The sequence below is a fragment of the Sturnira hondurensis genome, unplaced genomic scaffold (assembly GCF_014824575.4).
Source record: "Sturnira hondurensis isolate 20B ecotype Veracruz unplaced genomic scaffold, ASM1482457v3 Scaffold0004152, whole genome shotgun sequence".
NCBI lineage: Eukaryota > Metazoa > Chordata > Mammalia > Chiroptera > Phyllostomidae > Sturnira > Sturnira hondurensis.
Window position 1 is genome coordinate 6,287,715 of NW_028076783.1, and position 14,205 is coordinate 6,301,919.

Consider the following 14,205-nt stretch of genomic DNA (forward strand, 5'->3'; position numbering starts at 1 on the left):
ACTTGATCCTTCTTGCCTTCCCTCCCCCCTCAGATCAGCAGCCTCTCCAGTCAGAACCCAGCAGCACCTTCAGCTCACTTCCCGTCTCTGTCACCCCTGTCCACAGACATTTTCCATACATATTTAACAAATCACCCTAATGTTCCACTTCAAGTAAAGAATGTCCAAATCTTCTAAACAGCCCACATATCTCAAGCCATACTCCAAAGCAAATTCTAGCCCAGCAGAAATCTGCCCTTTCTCTGGGGACTTTCAGGCCTGGCTTTGGTCCCAAAGTGCATGGAAGACAGGTCACACTGGCCCCCGTGCAGGGTGGAGGGAGACTGGAGTCTGTTTCTAAGTTTCTCAGATGCAGAGTGTGTTGGCTGGCTCTTAGGAAAACCCCAGCCTATGATTTTACATTTGTGACCACATCTTCAACTTGCGATTGCAAAACTGTTCCTTGTGTGCCCCCTTGTTCACAGGAGCCTAACTTTCCATCTTTTCTTGCTTTGCTGGCCACCTCCCTTCCTTCACCTGTTGATTCTCCAAGAGGCCTCTCCCCCTGCCCTGAGCACAACAAAGAGAGTCTGACCATGCGCCAACAGTCACCCCCACTGCACAGGACTCTTTTAGGCCTCCCGGCCCCTCCACTCATTTCCCTGCATTTCTGAGTCCCCTAAAAGTCCAGCTGGTAGTAGAATTTCCATGGGTTTCCCATAGCTGAAAGTAAACTGTGCACCCAGAAGGGCCCCTATTCCCAAGGCCAAGGAAAAGCCTACAGACCCTGAAAGTCCAAGGTGTAGTGCAGGAACAGCCCTCAGAGCTATTTCAACAGCAGTGCACCAACTTCATCTCCCAAGAACCTCCTTCATTACCTGCCACCCTCCGTTGTTCTAAAATGTCATTTACCAACTAACAATTTGCTTTCCATTTTTTATGAAATCACTCAAAGCCCCATGAGATGGTGCCCCCGACATCGGGACTGAAGCCAGTGGGAGTCTGCCCTAGCCCACCAGGTCACTCACAGGGTATTTCGTGAGCACCCACAGTGCGCCCTGGGCTCCGACACCCATGCACACATGCATTTTCTGTTAGGATTCTGCAGTCTGACGGTGGCTCAAAGTCCCCTCCCCCTAACTATTCTCAAGGCCCTCTGGGGCTTGGGCACCTAGAGCAGCCCATAAGCTTAGCACTGAGGTCTCTGATGATGAGTCACACAAGAGGACAGACACTAAGATATCAATCCCGAGGCCTCAGATCTCTCATCACCCCAAGGGCTTTGATTCTGGGCCCTACCTCTGGCCCCTGCTAATCTGAAAGTGACTCAGTCTAATGGAGATGAAAGGCACTGCTCTCCCCTGGGTGCTGGGGAGAGGTCTGTTGACAAAGCCACCAGCTGTCCCCAGCCAAAAGCCAGGAGACGGGCTCCTCCCTGTACCACCCAAACTGGGAGAGCATTCCTGCCAAAGATTCAGCCAGTGACAGAAATTGGACCATCACAGAGCTGCAGGCCGGGGCTCCAACTGCCTTCCCCTCCTGCTCCAGCTGCCCACAATAAGAGCCAGGGCACAAGACCTCACCCACAGCAGCACCAGCCTTGGAGCATCACTTGGGGGTATGGGCCTCGGGAAGAGGGGGCAGGTGTCCTCATAATTTCAACTGAAATGAAACTCTGAGCTGGGTCACAGCAGGACCTTATGGAACCCTGTCAGCTGAGACTCAGGCTGGGGGAGGGGAGTGGAAACCAAGCCCTGCCACTTCCCACCTGTGGACCTTTGCTGTTCTGTGCCTCGGTTTCCCCTCTGTAAAATGTGGTTAATAGTAACATCAAAGAAAGAAATAAGAACACATACAATTAGCCTAATGCCTGGCCCACGGGAAACAGACATTCAATACTTGCTGAATGTAAGCATGCCACTGCTGACTGAGGTCCCAAAGGTGCTCACTTCATCCTTATTCTGGCAGATGCTCTATTCTGCCCATTTCACAGGCGAGGAAATTGAGGCTAGGAGAAGGTAAGGCACCAAGGTCACACAGCTGGGAAGTAACAGACACCCAGGTCATTCCAAACCTCAGACCAGGGGCTAGTTCTGCCCCAGACCATTCCGAATGCTTTTGGGGGGGGGGAGTTGTGTGGGGGCGTGGTAATAGCAATGGGGCGTGACTGGGGTTAGGGCTCTCTACCCCCTGGCCCTGGCGTAGCTCCTAGCTGACCCAGGGGTTCTAATCTGGGAAAGAGCCAGGAACCCAGTCCCCAGATTCCCAGCCTGTCGAGAGCCTACACCGTCCACGGGTGCCCCCTCTTCACCCGGTCCCAGGGTGTTAAAGAGCAGCGGGACTGCTTTTCAAATCCGGGACTCTTTGCTCCGGAGAACCTAAGGGAAGAGAAGAGCTATGGACTAGGCCGCTCACAGCCCGGAGAAAACCGGTCCTGCTGCCTTACCCTTCCCGAAGCCAGGACTGGCCTCTAACCCCCTCCCTCGCCAGACAAAAGTTTCCCCTGTTTGGGAGTAGGGAAGGGGGAGGGGGCATTCCTCGTGAGTGACATTATCCGTGACCTACAGCTGCCGCGTTGCCCTCGAGCGCACCCCGGCCTGCCCCCGGCCCCCACGCGGTCCCCCACCCCTTTGTCCTCCCACCCCCAGCGCGGGGCCCGCCCGGCGCCCGCCCGCACCAAACTTGCGCCGGCGGCCGCTGGGGCCCCGCGCGGCCTGCACGCCGGGCTCGGCCCCGCCGTTTCAGGGACCCGGGACCGCCGGGTCCCGGCCCTCTGAGCCTCTTACCTGCCACAGCTGGGGCGCTACCCGGGGAAGGGGGCGCTCTGGGCGAGCCGCAGGACGCCTGGGTCCACCAGCCGTGCTAGCGCCGCTAGGGTCTGGCCGAGGCGGAGGTTAACCCTTTCCAGGACGCCTCCTGCCGCTCCCACCCCCGCCCCGCGCGGCCGCCGCCGCCGCCGCCGCCGCCGCCACCACCGCCGCCGTCCGCCCCGCCTCCGGCTCGCTCTCCTCCCTCACCCCACCCTCCCGACGCCCAGCCCCCAGTCCCGGCCCCCGGCAGCGCCGGGGCAGCCTGCAGCCTTCCCCTCCTCCCGCCGCGGCGAGGTGGGGGTCTCCCTTCAGCCTGGAAGTTGAGGCGAGCTCCCTCGCCCCCCATGGGCCCGCGGACAGCAGACCGGCGAGCCCGCGCTCGGGGGAACCCCCCTAACCCAAGTCCCCGTACCCGCGCCGGTCCCGGCGCCTACCTCCCCGATCGCGGCCGTGGGAGCGGGGCTCGATCCCGTGATGGGGCGTGGGTGCGGGCCGGAGATCGGCTCGAGAGGCCCCGGCTGCCGGCGGGCGTGCGGCGAGAGCCCCGGGGCGGGGGCCGGGGCGGGACCCCACGCTGCTATCGGGGCTGGATTTCTCGGCTTCCACCCGAATTCTCCCTCGGCTCTCCCGGCCGATTCGGTGCTGCTCGGCGACCACGTGACACGGGCTGCCTTTGACCCCTGTCTCAGAGCGGGTAGGGGGCGGGGGCGGGGGCGGGAAGGGGTGTCAGATACGGGACCTTGAAGGCTGGGAGCCGCTGCCGGGCGTCCCGGAGGTGGTGACCCCGAAGAAACAAAGCCCCCGAGGGAAACCAACAAGTTATTCGGGGTCAAAGAGGGAACAGCGCTTGGGGGCCAGAGAGGCTTCAGAGAGAACCACGGAAACAAAGACCCGCGCCCACGGCGCCTCCCCAGGCCCCGGGAGAGCCCTGGCCAGGCCCTCGGGGCCTCCCAGGTCTGCCGCCCCTGGGCTTAGGACAGCCCTCCAAGGCTCCCCACCATCCAGGCCTCTGCTGGCCTGACCCCTCCTGGGCAGGCCTTCCAGGCGCCCCCTCCCCACCTTTGCTCCAACTCTAGAAAACCCCTTTATTTCCTTTATCTTTATTATTTGGTTCATTTACTGGTTTCATTGTATACTAAAATGTCATCTCTCCCAACAAGTTGTTCCCAGATGAGTCCCCAGAGCCCAGCACATAGCAGGCAGGTGACCTTGTGCAAATCTCTTCTGCCACTAAGCCTCAGTTTCCCACCCACAGTGTCATTTCAACCACCTCTACAACCCTGCAAGGGCAACATCACAGTGCCCATCCTCGTCAAACAGATGGCGACCAGGAGGCCCAGAGCAGCGAGATAAAGATTTCTAGGAGCTTCCTCCACAGCGAGAGCCTGAGCCTAGGCTCAGAGCTGACTGCTCCAGGCAGGGACTTTTGCCATCATTGAGGCAGCCTATAAATGGGGGGAGGGAGGAATTTAATTAGTGGGCCTAAAGGAGCTTGCTAGTATGCAGATTATCAGGCCCCTCCCCTAGAGATACTGCTTCCAGATGGGTCCAAGATGAGGCTGGGCAAATCTGGAAAACAGTGCTTTGGTGTCAAAGACCTTCAGAGGCTCAAGATCATCTAACTCTAGCAGCAAAGCTAAAAAACATGAACAGAACAGAGCAATCAGAACAGAGCAAAGAGAGGTAGAGAAGCCACGTCCGACCCAGAGAGCAGGATAGACTCATCCTGGTCCCCCTCAAATGCAACCTTCTTATGGTGAGAGGAAAGACTTTTCAGCAGACGAATGTCTCAGGGGAGGAAAGAAGCCGGAGACCGCGAGCCAGGCTTCTGACTCCCAGACGTGTTCATGTGACAGCTTTGGGTGGAGCATAATCAGACAGAAAGAACCAAACCTAATGGTGGCAGCCACAAGCCTCAACTGCAGGCCATGTTCAAAGATAGGTTTGTGACTTCCTAGTACACACTCCTATCACACCACCAAGATGACCAGGGAAATCAGCACCCACTGGCAAATTCTCCCTCATGATGTATGTTCCTGTGGTCTGTGACCTCAAGTCCTTGAACATGGTCTGAATCTTAGGCAGCCTCAAGAAGTCCCTGGAATCTTACTCATGCAAATCTCTGGTGTGGAAGACCATTTCCACCCTCAGGAGGCTCCTCAAGCATCTTCATGCCAGGCTCTGTGCTCCTGGTAAGGAGATGCAAGGCATAAAGAGATGTGGGTTTGGAGATGCTCTGCGTGTCCCTCCCTGTGTCCAAAAGCTATCAGAGCTGAAGGTGGGCTGGGGACACCCAGGGCAAGTGCTGTGGACCACAGCAAGAGGGAAGCAGAATGAGGAAGCTTTGGGGGAAGGCGGCCTCTGACCTGGATCAAGAGGAATGGGTGGGGTGATTGGGGTAGGGAGATGGGCATTCTCAGCACCAGGGACAACCTGAACAAAGGCCGTGTGGAAAGCACTCTGGGAAAGTTGAGTGTTGCATGGGCAGCAGGCAGGGGACATGGGGAGATGAGTGGAGGAAGTAGAGAGAATGATCAAGAAAACTGGAGAGAAGGGTTAGGAGCAGATGACAAGCGACCTTGTGTGAGGGGCTCCACAGACGGCACATTATCTGCGGGCCTGTTGGAGTGAGAAGGTTGGTAGCAGGTGAAGGAAGTGATAAGAGCCACACTGTGGGAAGGTAGCAGGGAAGGAAGGTCCCCTGAGCTGAGTGAGAGGCCACGTCTTGCCATGGGAGGGGCAGATTCACTGCTTTTGGGGAGCATCTGTGACCTGGCATGACCCCTATGACTCATGATTCTATTTTTTTTCAGGTCTTCAGAGCTGCTTCTCACCAAGCTGGGCCCAAGGACCTCCAGCTCACTGTCACCCAGAACGCCTGGAAGGAGGCAAGGCCAAGTGTCCCTCCTCCCCAGGGAAGGCCTCTGTGGGTCGCAGTGAAGCTGAGGACTTGCATTTCTAACCACACCCTGGGAGACTCTGGGAAGGCTGTCCTGCTCCTCCTTCCCCTCAGGACCCACCCACATCTCCCAGAGCTTTGGGGACCAAAAGCACTTCATTCTTTGTGCTGAAGACCAGCCCTGCCCAAACCCCACCTCAGCCCTAAATGGCCTCCCCAATGCCTGCCCTAGTCCAAGCCACCTTGTTTCCCACCATCTTGTCTCTGCCTTGTATTGTCTTTTTTAAAGATTTTATTTATTTATCTTTAGATGCGAAGGGAAGGAGAGAGGGAGAGAAACATCAATGTATGGTTGCCTCTCATGCATCCCCCGCTGGGAACTGGTCTGCAACCCAGGCACATGCCCTGACTGGGAATTGAACCGGGATCCTTTGGTTCGCAGGCCCAGGCTCAATCCACCTAGCTACACCAGCCAGGGCTTAATGTTTTGTCTTAATGGCCTTTTAAACACTCTCCCTGCCTCCTGCTGTGTCATTCCAGTGCAATCTCCTTGCACCCAATTCTTACTTAAAACCACCAATAGCTTCCTATTGCTCTGAGGTGAGTCCCCTGCCTTGTCATGCAGTCTACTCTCTTGTCGGAATTGGTCCTCCTGCTTCACCTTTACTTAGTTCCTCACTGAGTGTGGATTCAAGCCAGGCTGCCTGAGTTTGAACGCTGGCTTTACCCCTTCCAAGCTGTGTGACCTTAAGCCAGTTTTCCACCTTTCTGTGCTCAGTTTCCTCATCTCCAAAGCAGGGGTAGTAATAGTATGTACCTCACAGGGCTGTTGTGAGAATTACATGAGCTAAATATGTTAAGTCCTCAGTGTGGTGTCCATCACATGATAAGCACATGATAAGCCTGGGTTTGAATGCTGGCTTTGCCACTTATAAACTAAGTGGTTGTGACCCTTTGGGCATCAAGTTAAATTTCATTTCCTCCTGCTGCTTTCCTTACTTACACCCCTAACCCAGACGATGCTTCCTGGTCTACTTGTCACACCTGCCTCTTTATCACCCCTGTAGCTACTTGTCAGCTGCCTGTCTCTCTCTAGAATGCACGCTCTGTGGTGGGCACGGGGGGCATGTTTCTCACAGGCCCGGGCACAGGGTAGCAGCCCGCACATACTAACTGCCTAAGCAGATGAAACTGAAGTGCATAGAGTTATCATAACACAGAGGACACTGTGTCCCTACAAAATACCCACCAGTGGTACTTCATTTGTTTGTTTCTTCAACATTGATTAGTTTCTCTCTCATACTCTTCCTCACACCATCCTGGGCCGGCAGGGAGTAGAAGGACGCAGAGATGAACGAATGAGAAGTGAACAAGGCCCCTGTGCTCAGGAATATATCGTCTGCCATGTAAATGAATCAGAAGATACGTGTGGTTAGAAGGTCTGCAACAATTTTGTTTCCCAGGAGGTTTTCAGAGCGATGAAAGTGAAATGTAATGGAAACCAAATACAGCTGCCTATTTCAGCCAGCATCCAGGGGTCCCTGAGAGTAAGAAGGGAAGGTCCTCTCCCAAGGGCATTCAGGCCAACCACTTGCTCTGCCTAGAGACCTGGTCAGCATTCAAGGGCCCGCTGAAGCAGCACTTCCTCCAGGAAGTCTTCCTGCTCTTGCTGGACCCCAGTCACGAGTGATTTTCTGGGACTATAGTGGGATTTGTCAAGGACAATCCAAATTTCATGTCATTTGCTTCTTTAAAAAAGCAAAAGGTGATCCAGTGAATGTGTAATTCAACATGATTTCATGTTGGTCTTCAGTGGAGGTAGAAAAATAGCCTGTGTCAGGCCACGTGACTTGATTTGTGGTCGGATAACACGGCCACCGTAATTACAGCACTGACCACAAAGGGTAACAGTTTCCTCCCTGCCCGCTCCTGCCCACCCTACCCCGCCTTCACACACAGCAAATCTTTCCAAGGCCAGGGCTGTTTGCTTCTGGCAGAACTTGATATCTGATAAAGGAGAAAATCCGTGAAATGGGATGGTAATTCATGCTTCTCAGAAACAATGAATATAAAATGTTCTGGAGCCCTGGCTGGTGTGGCTCAGTGGATTGAGCATGGGCCTGCAAACCAGAGGATCACGGTTCAATTCCCAGGCAGGGCACACGCCTGGGTTGCGGGCCAGTTCCCAGAGGGGGACATATGAGAGACAACCATACATTGATATTTCTCTCCTTTTCTCCTTCCCTTCCCCTCTAAAGATAAATAAATAAAATCTAAAAAAAATGTTCTGGAAACCAGCCTAAGACTGTCTGAGGTAGGGGACAGGAGCAATGAATACTAATTGATTACTTACTCTGGAGCATGCCACACACTTTCCACTTGTCACTCCGTAATTCAGAGAGCATGAAGCTCAGAGAGGTGAAGCAACTTCCCCCAGGTCACCCAGGCAGGAGTGGTAGAGATGGTCTCAAATCCAGATCCATCCAGCTAAAAGATTAAGTTCTTGTCACTGTTTATGTCACTCTACCTCCCAGTGCCCAGGTGTCCCCACACTGTGCGAGTCTACCTGGGTCTATGCTCCGCCCCTTGTTTCCATGGGGCTCTGTTCCCACCCTTCTCTCTTGTGACCCCTGTTGTCACTAAGGCCGCTGCTGTTCAAGGAGCACTTGCAGCTGGTTTCCAAAGTGGTCCCTCTCTGGGGCCAGGGTTCCTGTCTCCGGCAGAATCTAAGGATGCGGGCCACACCTTCCCCAGACCATCCCTTACTCCCAGGAGCTGCCCCTGGGCCAGAAACTCCTGTAGCTCAGTCCCTTCCACCTGCAGCACTTTTCCTGTCTTGTTTTGTTTTTTGTGAAGCATTTTCCCATTCTGTAAACTAATTCCTGGGGCCCCGCAGCAGTCCTGAGAGGTAGACACAGTGGAGAATTTCACTACATTTTTTAAAAGAATTTACTTATTTATTTTTAGAGAGGGGGAAGGGAGGGAGAAACAGAGGGAGAGAAACATCAATGTGTGAAAGAAACATGGATTAGTTGCCTTTCACAAGCCCCCAACCAGAGACCTGGCTCACAACCCAGGCATGTGCCCTGACTAGGAATCTAAGTGGGGTGACCTTTCAGTTCATAGGACGGCGTCTGGTCCACTGAGCCATACCAGCTAGGGCTCACTCTGTTTTAAAAATGAGGATATGCAGGTTCAGCCAAACTGTGGGAGATACCCTCAGCTTGCAAAAGAGCCGAGCGGTGCTAAACCTTTTTTTTGGGACCATCTGGCCACATTTTTTGGAGTCTCTGGAGGGTTCAACTTGACCTAGAGAACAGGGCAGGGGGAGTGAAAGATCTTTAGAATCCTCACACCCAGGAGATAATGGCTTTTGTAAACAAATGTAAATTGCTTAATTTCCCTTTTTTATGGCGTTCATTGTGATGCACCAATTACAACCCAGTAAAGAAAAACACTCAGAAGCATGTGTGGTCTCTAAATTCTGTGACAGAAATCAGCTCAAAGTCCTCTGAGGGCAACTGGGGCTGGGCCAAGTTCAGCCCCGATGGGGCAGCAGGTGCCTAGGCCCAGAGCTGGACGAACTTTCCCAAACCTCTGAGCTGCTAGTCAGAGGGCCTCTGCTCTGACCTCGCCCTCACCCAGGCCTCGTCTCAGCCACCCCTTCACTCTCTGCCCTCCTCATTCTTCAGTTCTCTTTCACTTGATCATCTGGAGTGAAATACTTCTAATAGCACTCAAAGCAAAAGATTATATTAATTAAAAGAGGGGGTGGGATTTCTCCACAAGATTTCCATTGATTGTTTTAGTTCATTCTCACCAGTCCCGCGGGGGAGGAGGTAGACATAACAATTCCCACTTTCTAGTTAAAGAAACTGGGGCTCAGGACCCTGGTGCCCCCATAGCACAGGTCCAGAAAGGTCCCCATCAGTGAAGCGGGGGCGGAGGGTCAAAGTCGCCTGGTCTGGGGGCGTTGCTGCCCAGTTCTCCGTGGCCACCACTCCACGCACACTCTCCCAGTCCACTTTGTTGGTTTGCATTGTTCTCCTGGGTGGGCCTCCTTTTGCCTTAGTTTAGGGTTCCTTAAATGATTCAATCCACCTCCTTACAGAAATGAAGGAACTGAGGCCCAGGGAGCAGGGGACAGGAGCAGGGGCCTGCCCCCATCACCGGTGTCGTGGCTGAGCCGGGACCACCAGGGAGGCTCCTGCCTGTCACCTTCCCCACTGCCCAGCATCAGAAGCTGAGAAAGAGGTGGCACCAGTACGGCGAGGTCTACCAGGGTCAAGTCTAAACACCATTCCTGGGGCCTTGGAGATGTGCCAGCATGGGGGGCAGGGAGGGGCAGAGTGTTGATTCCAGTGTTGGCTCTGGGATTGGCCTGGTGGCCAGACTCTGTCTGGGGTTATTTGCTCCAACAGGCATGGAGATTCTTATCATTCCAAGGTCCTCCATTCACACCCACCTATAGCTGGAGTTGGGAGAGGGAGGTGTGGGGGAACTGGCAGGGATACCCCCCACACAGAGCACAGCTGCAACTCATCCACTCATAAGCAGGGCCTCTGCTCACCCCCACCCACCACCCTCCGTTTAGTGATTAGAGCTTTGTGGTAGGTTAGAGGGTCATCCCAATATGCCAAGGTCGTGGGCTCCATCCCCAGGCAGAGCACACACAAGAATCATCCAAATGAATGCACAAGTTAAGTGGAACGACAAATCTCCGTCTCTCTCTCTCGTATTAATAAATAAACTTGTTTTTAAACAAGCGCTTTGGAGCCAGACCATCCGTCCTGTGTCGGAATCTACGGTCAGCCCTCACTTACTGTCACTTAACTTGGCTTCAATTGCTTGTTTGTAGAATGGAGATAATAGTACTTCCCTCAAAGTGTTGTTGAGAAGATTAAATATTAGGAAGCCACTCAGTGCCATGCCTGGCATAGCTATAGTTGTTACTGTCATCTCACCCAACACCCCTCTCCATAGCTCACTGGGGTTCATCTCAACACCCCACCCCACACACACACAGAGGCTAATTCCCAGACAGTCCTCAGCCAGATGACCCACCCTCACAGACCTGTCACCTCTGACCCCTCTACTCCAGACAACCTAGGGCTCTTAAGGCCTGGGTATGTGCCATGGGTGCCCAGCATCCCCCTCTGCCCAGAATGCACTCACCTCCACATTTTCACAAGTCTCACAGCCCCCTTTCCTTCAAGTCCCAGCTCCAGGCCCATCTCCTCCAGGAAGCCTTCCCTGACTGGCCTCTGGTCTTCCTTCTCTGAACTGCTGAGGCCCTCTGAGTGAGTCACTGCCACTTGGCACTCAGTCAGTGAGAAGGCCTCCTCCTTCTTCCTCCCTAGAGTCTCTGAAAACTGGAAAAAAGCATTTCCCAGGCAGATTTGGGGCCCTTTTAACAACCCTCCTGATTCCTGTGTTGTCTCAAGTTCTAGCCTCTGTGGTCACCCACCACGCATCTTCGTGGAGCTGGAAACAGAGCAAGGCCAAGAGGCCATGAGCACAGGCCACTTACCCAGGTGGACAGACAGGCTAACTTACAAACTGGGAGATGCCGGAAGGCCCCTCAACTCATTATCAGAACAGTTCCACTCAGAGGTGGGGAAGCAGAGGTCATCTGCAGCTGAGGGTCCCTGCTGGGGGAGATTGCCCAAAGCCCACCTACAAGAATAGGTGTCAAGATTGGCCCTGCAGCCTGCAGGACCAGACTCCCACCTTTCACGGGGCAGATGTGGATTTGTTCACAGAGGTGGGGAGGGGCCTGGAAGGTGCTCTGCAAGCCACCCATGAGGTTGAAAGAAGCTGTGGGGAGCAGATCCTATCTGACTCAGGGAAACGCTAACCATCCAAAAGCCCAGGAGCTTCAGGGACAGTGAGCTCTCCACCAAGTGGCAACCTGGGAAGCGAAGGGGCAGGCAGAGGCTGGTCAGCGCTGCTCAGGGTGGGTTGGGGCATCCTTTCTTTGGGAACAGGATCAGGGCTCCTCTCGGATTCTACCCGGTTCTGAGGGGAACTAAGATTCATAGCCAATGATGTAAAGATCTGGAAATCTGGTCCTACGATTCTCTCACTTTAAAAAAAAATTTTTTTAAACAGTTATTCTCTTCAGTTTCTTTTATTTATTAAAGGATTTTATTTATTTATCTTTAGAGGGGAAGGGAAGGAGAGAGGGAGAGAAATATCAATGTATGGTTGCCTCTCGAGTGTTCCCTGCTGGGAACTGGCCTGCAACCCAGGCATGTGCCCTGACTGGGAATCGAACTGCGATCCTCTGGTTCTCATGCCCACGCTCAATCCACTGAGCTACACCAGCCAGGGCTGATTCTCTCACTTTAAAGTTCTGAAATGACACATACAAAATTTAAATTTTTTTAGTACACGTTTTAAAAAGTTAAACAGGTGAAATTAATTTTAATAATATGTTTAACCCAGTGTACCCCAAATACTATCATTTGGACATGTAGTTAGCATAAAGAAGTTATTAATGAGATGTTTTAAATTCTTCCTTTTGTACCGAGCCCTCCAAACCCCGTCCATGTTTTATGCTCGCAGCGCATCTCAGCTCAGACTGGTCGCACTGCAGGTGCTCGGCGGCCACAGCGGCCAGTGGGTGCAGTGCTGCCCTGTGCGGTTTGGAAAATTCAAACTTATGACTCACTTTTCTCAAATTCTAGGAAGCCGAGACTCTGAGGTTCTAGAATTCTGCGGCGGATGAAAGTTCCTTAATGCTACAACTGTGATTCCACCGGATTAAAATGTTTCCCAGAGTCGGCTGGGGAGGAGGCTTCCCCTGACACGCCCACGTGTGGAAAGAAACAAGGCCCCTGCCTGGCCCCTGGGGGGTGAGGGAGCAAGAAGCTCCCCCCCCCACTGCCTTCACCATCTGGCCAGCCCGCACAAGCGGGGTGGGCGGGTCCGTGCGCCCAGGGTGCTGGTCTCTCCAGCCATCCCTCCAGCTCGCCATCTCTCCATCCAAACGCACAAGCCTGGAAGTACAGCTCCTGCCTCTGAGTCCTCCTGGGGAGGGGTGTGCCCCTGCCGCCTCCCTCTTCTGGTTTCTGTCCACTCTGGAGAGCCCCTGGGGACGGCCGCAGCAGATGGAGCTGGGGAGTGTGATTAAAACCCCATGTGGAATCCCTGGTGGGTGGAAATAGTCTCCATTTGCTTGAGGCTGTGGCCTGGAGGGCAGAAGCCAGAGACCCACTGTCTGGGGCTGGAAGGGCCAGAAGGCTCTCTGTGGTCCTCTGATACATTCCCCGAATGGTTCAGATGGGAAAGCAGAAGGGGTTTCCTAAACCAGGCACAAGGTGCCCGTTAGCTATGGATTCCCCCCTCCCTAATCCTAAACTCCATCTCCTGTCTCTGCTTTCATTTTCAGGAAAAGTCAAGCTGCAGACCCAACAGGGCAAAACGTCAGGGAGGCTGTGGGGAGGCCCTACCCCACAGCGTTGTATTTAGGTGGCTGACTTCTTGGCTTTGGGGTGCTCTTTCCAGGCCCAGGGACCTCCTGGTTCCAACCTTGCCCCGGGCTCCCCCTGGCCCACGCACATGGGTCCTGCAGAGGGTCTGGAGAGCTGGGGCTGGAGCACAGGATGGAGTCTGGGTGAGGCGGAAGCTGGGGTTGGATGGGGAAGGTCTCAGTCAGCAATGCCCAGCCCCTGTGTCTGCTCCCTCATCCAGCTGTGTATTCCATTGCAAAGTCCTTTTGTAGCCACGGTTCCATCTTATCCTCACAAGAGCTCAACAGGAAAGGCGTGCAGGAGGACTTTCCAAAGGCACATAACCCTGCGGCCCAAATGCCATGCAGAGGGCTGGCACTGGGGCTTTGTTACTCTTCCACTTTTTGCAGGTAGGGAAACTGAGGCCCAAAGTGGGGCTATGACCTGTCTCAGACTACAGAGCCAGAGGAAGACCCCTGCAGAACCAGTGGCTCGGCACCCACTCAGAGAGCCCCCCACCTTGCTCTGCCCCCAGCACGCAGATGCTCTGCAACCAAGGAGACAAACATAAGGAGTCCCCTGCAGTCACGCTTTTTCCAAGCGGAGCTCTTTCCAGGCTGGGTTCCCCCCTGGGGAAAGCCCCAAGGCTGTTCTGAACCGTCCAAAAAAGGGAGGAAATGACCAAGATCCTGCTAGAGAGGGCAACAGAAAACAGCCAGACCTTTGGTTTCTAGGATCTGGCTCTGCCAAAGTAGGTGGGGTATGGGGCAGCACGAAGGCAGACCCCGAATCCAGATTTGGAAAAGCACAAACTTAGGAGTGAGGCAGGCCTGGGTTCGAGTCCCAGGGCTGGTCCTCACCAGCTGTGTGATCTTGTGTCCATGACTTCGCCTGGGTTCCCTGCTCAGCTGACTGTCTGATACCCACTTCCGGGGGAGGGGGAGTGGGCGTGTACACAACCTCAGTCCATAGCGGATGCTGAATAAGCGTTAGTTCTCTTTCAAATGCCCCTCTAGGAACAAACCCGGCCCAGGCCCTCCCAGTTGCTACCCTTTGCTGCCAT

The 14,205-nt window shown here is 54.2% G+C and overlaps 1 protein-coding gene across 3 annotated transcripts in view; it reads right to left on the minus strand.

Moving 5' to 3' along the window:
• Window positions 1-3,269, minus strand: part of NDST1 (N-deacetylase and N-sulfotransferase 1) — a 57,118-nt gene extending 53,849 nt beyond the window's left edge. The window contains exon 1 of one of the 3 annotated variants that reach the window (XM_037044896.1): window positions 3,202-3,269. The gene's annotated coding sequence lies outside the window, so the exon portion shown is untranslated. Of the gene's footprint in view, window positions 1-1,835; window positions 2,032-2,765; window positions 2,909-3,201 lie in introns of those variants that run through there. The other 2 variants (XM_037044898.1, XM_037044897.1) reach the window with 2 other exon arrangements.
• Between the last annotated feature and the right edge of the window lie 10,936 nt (window positions 3,270-14,205).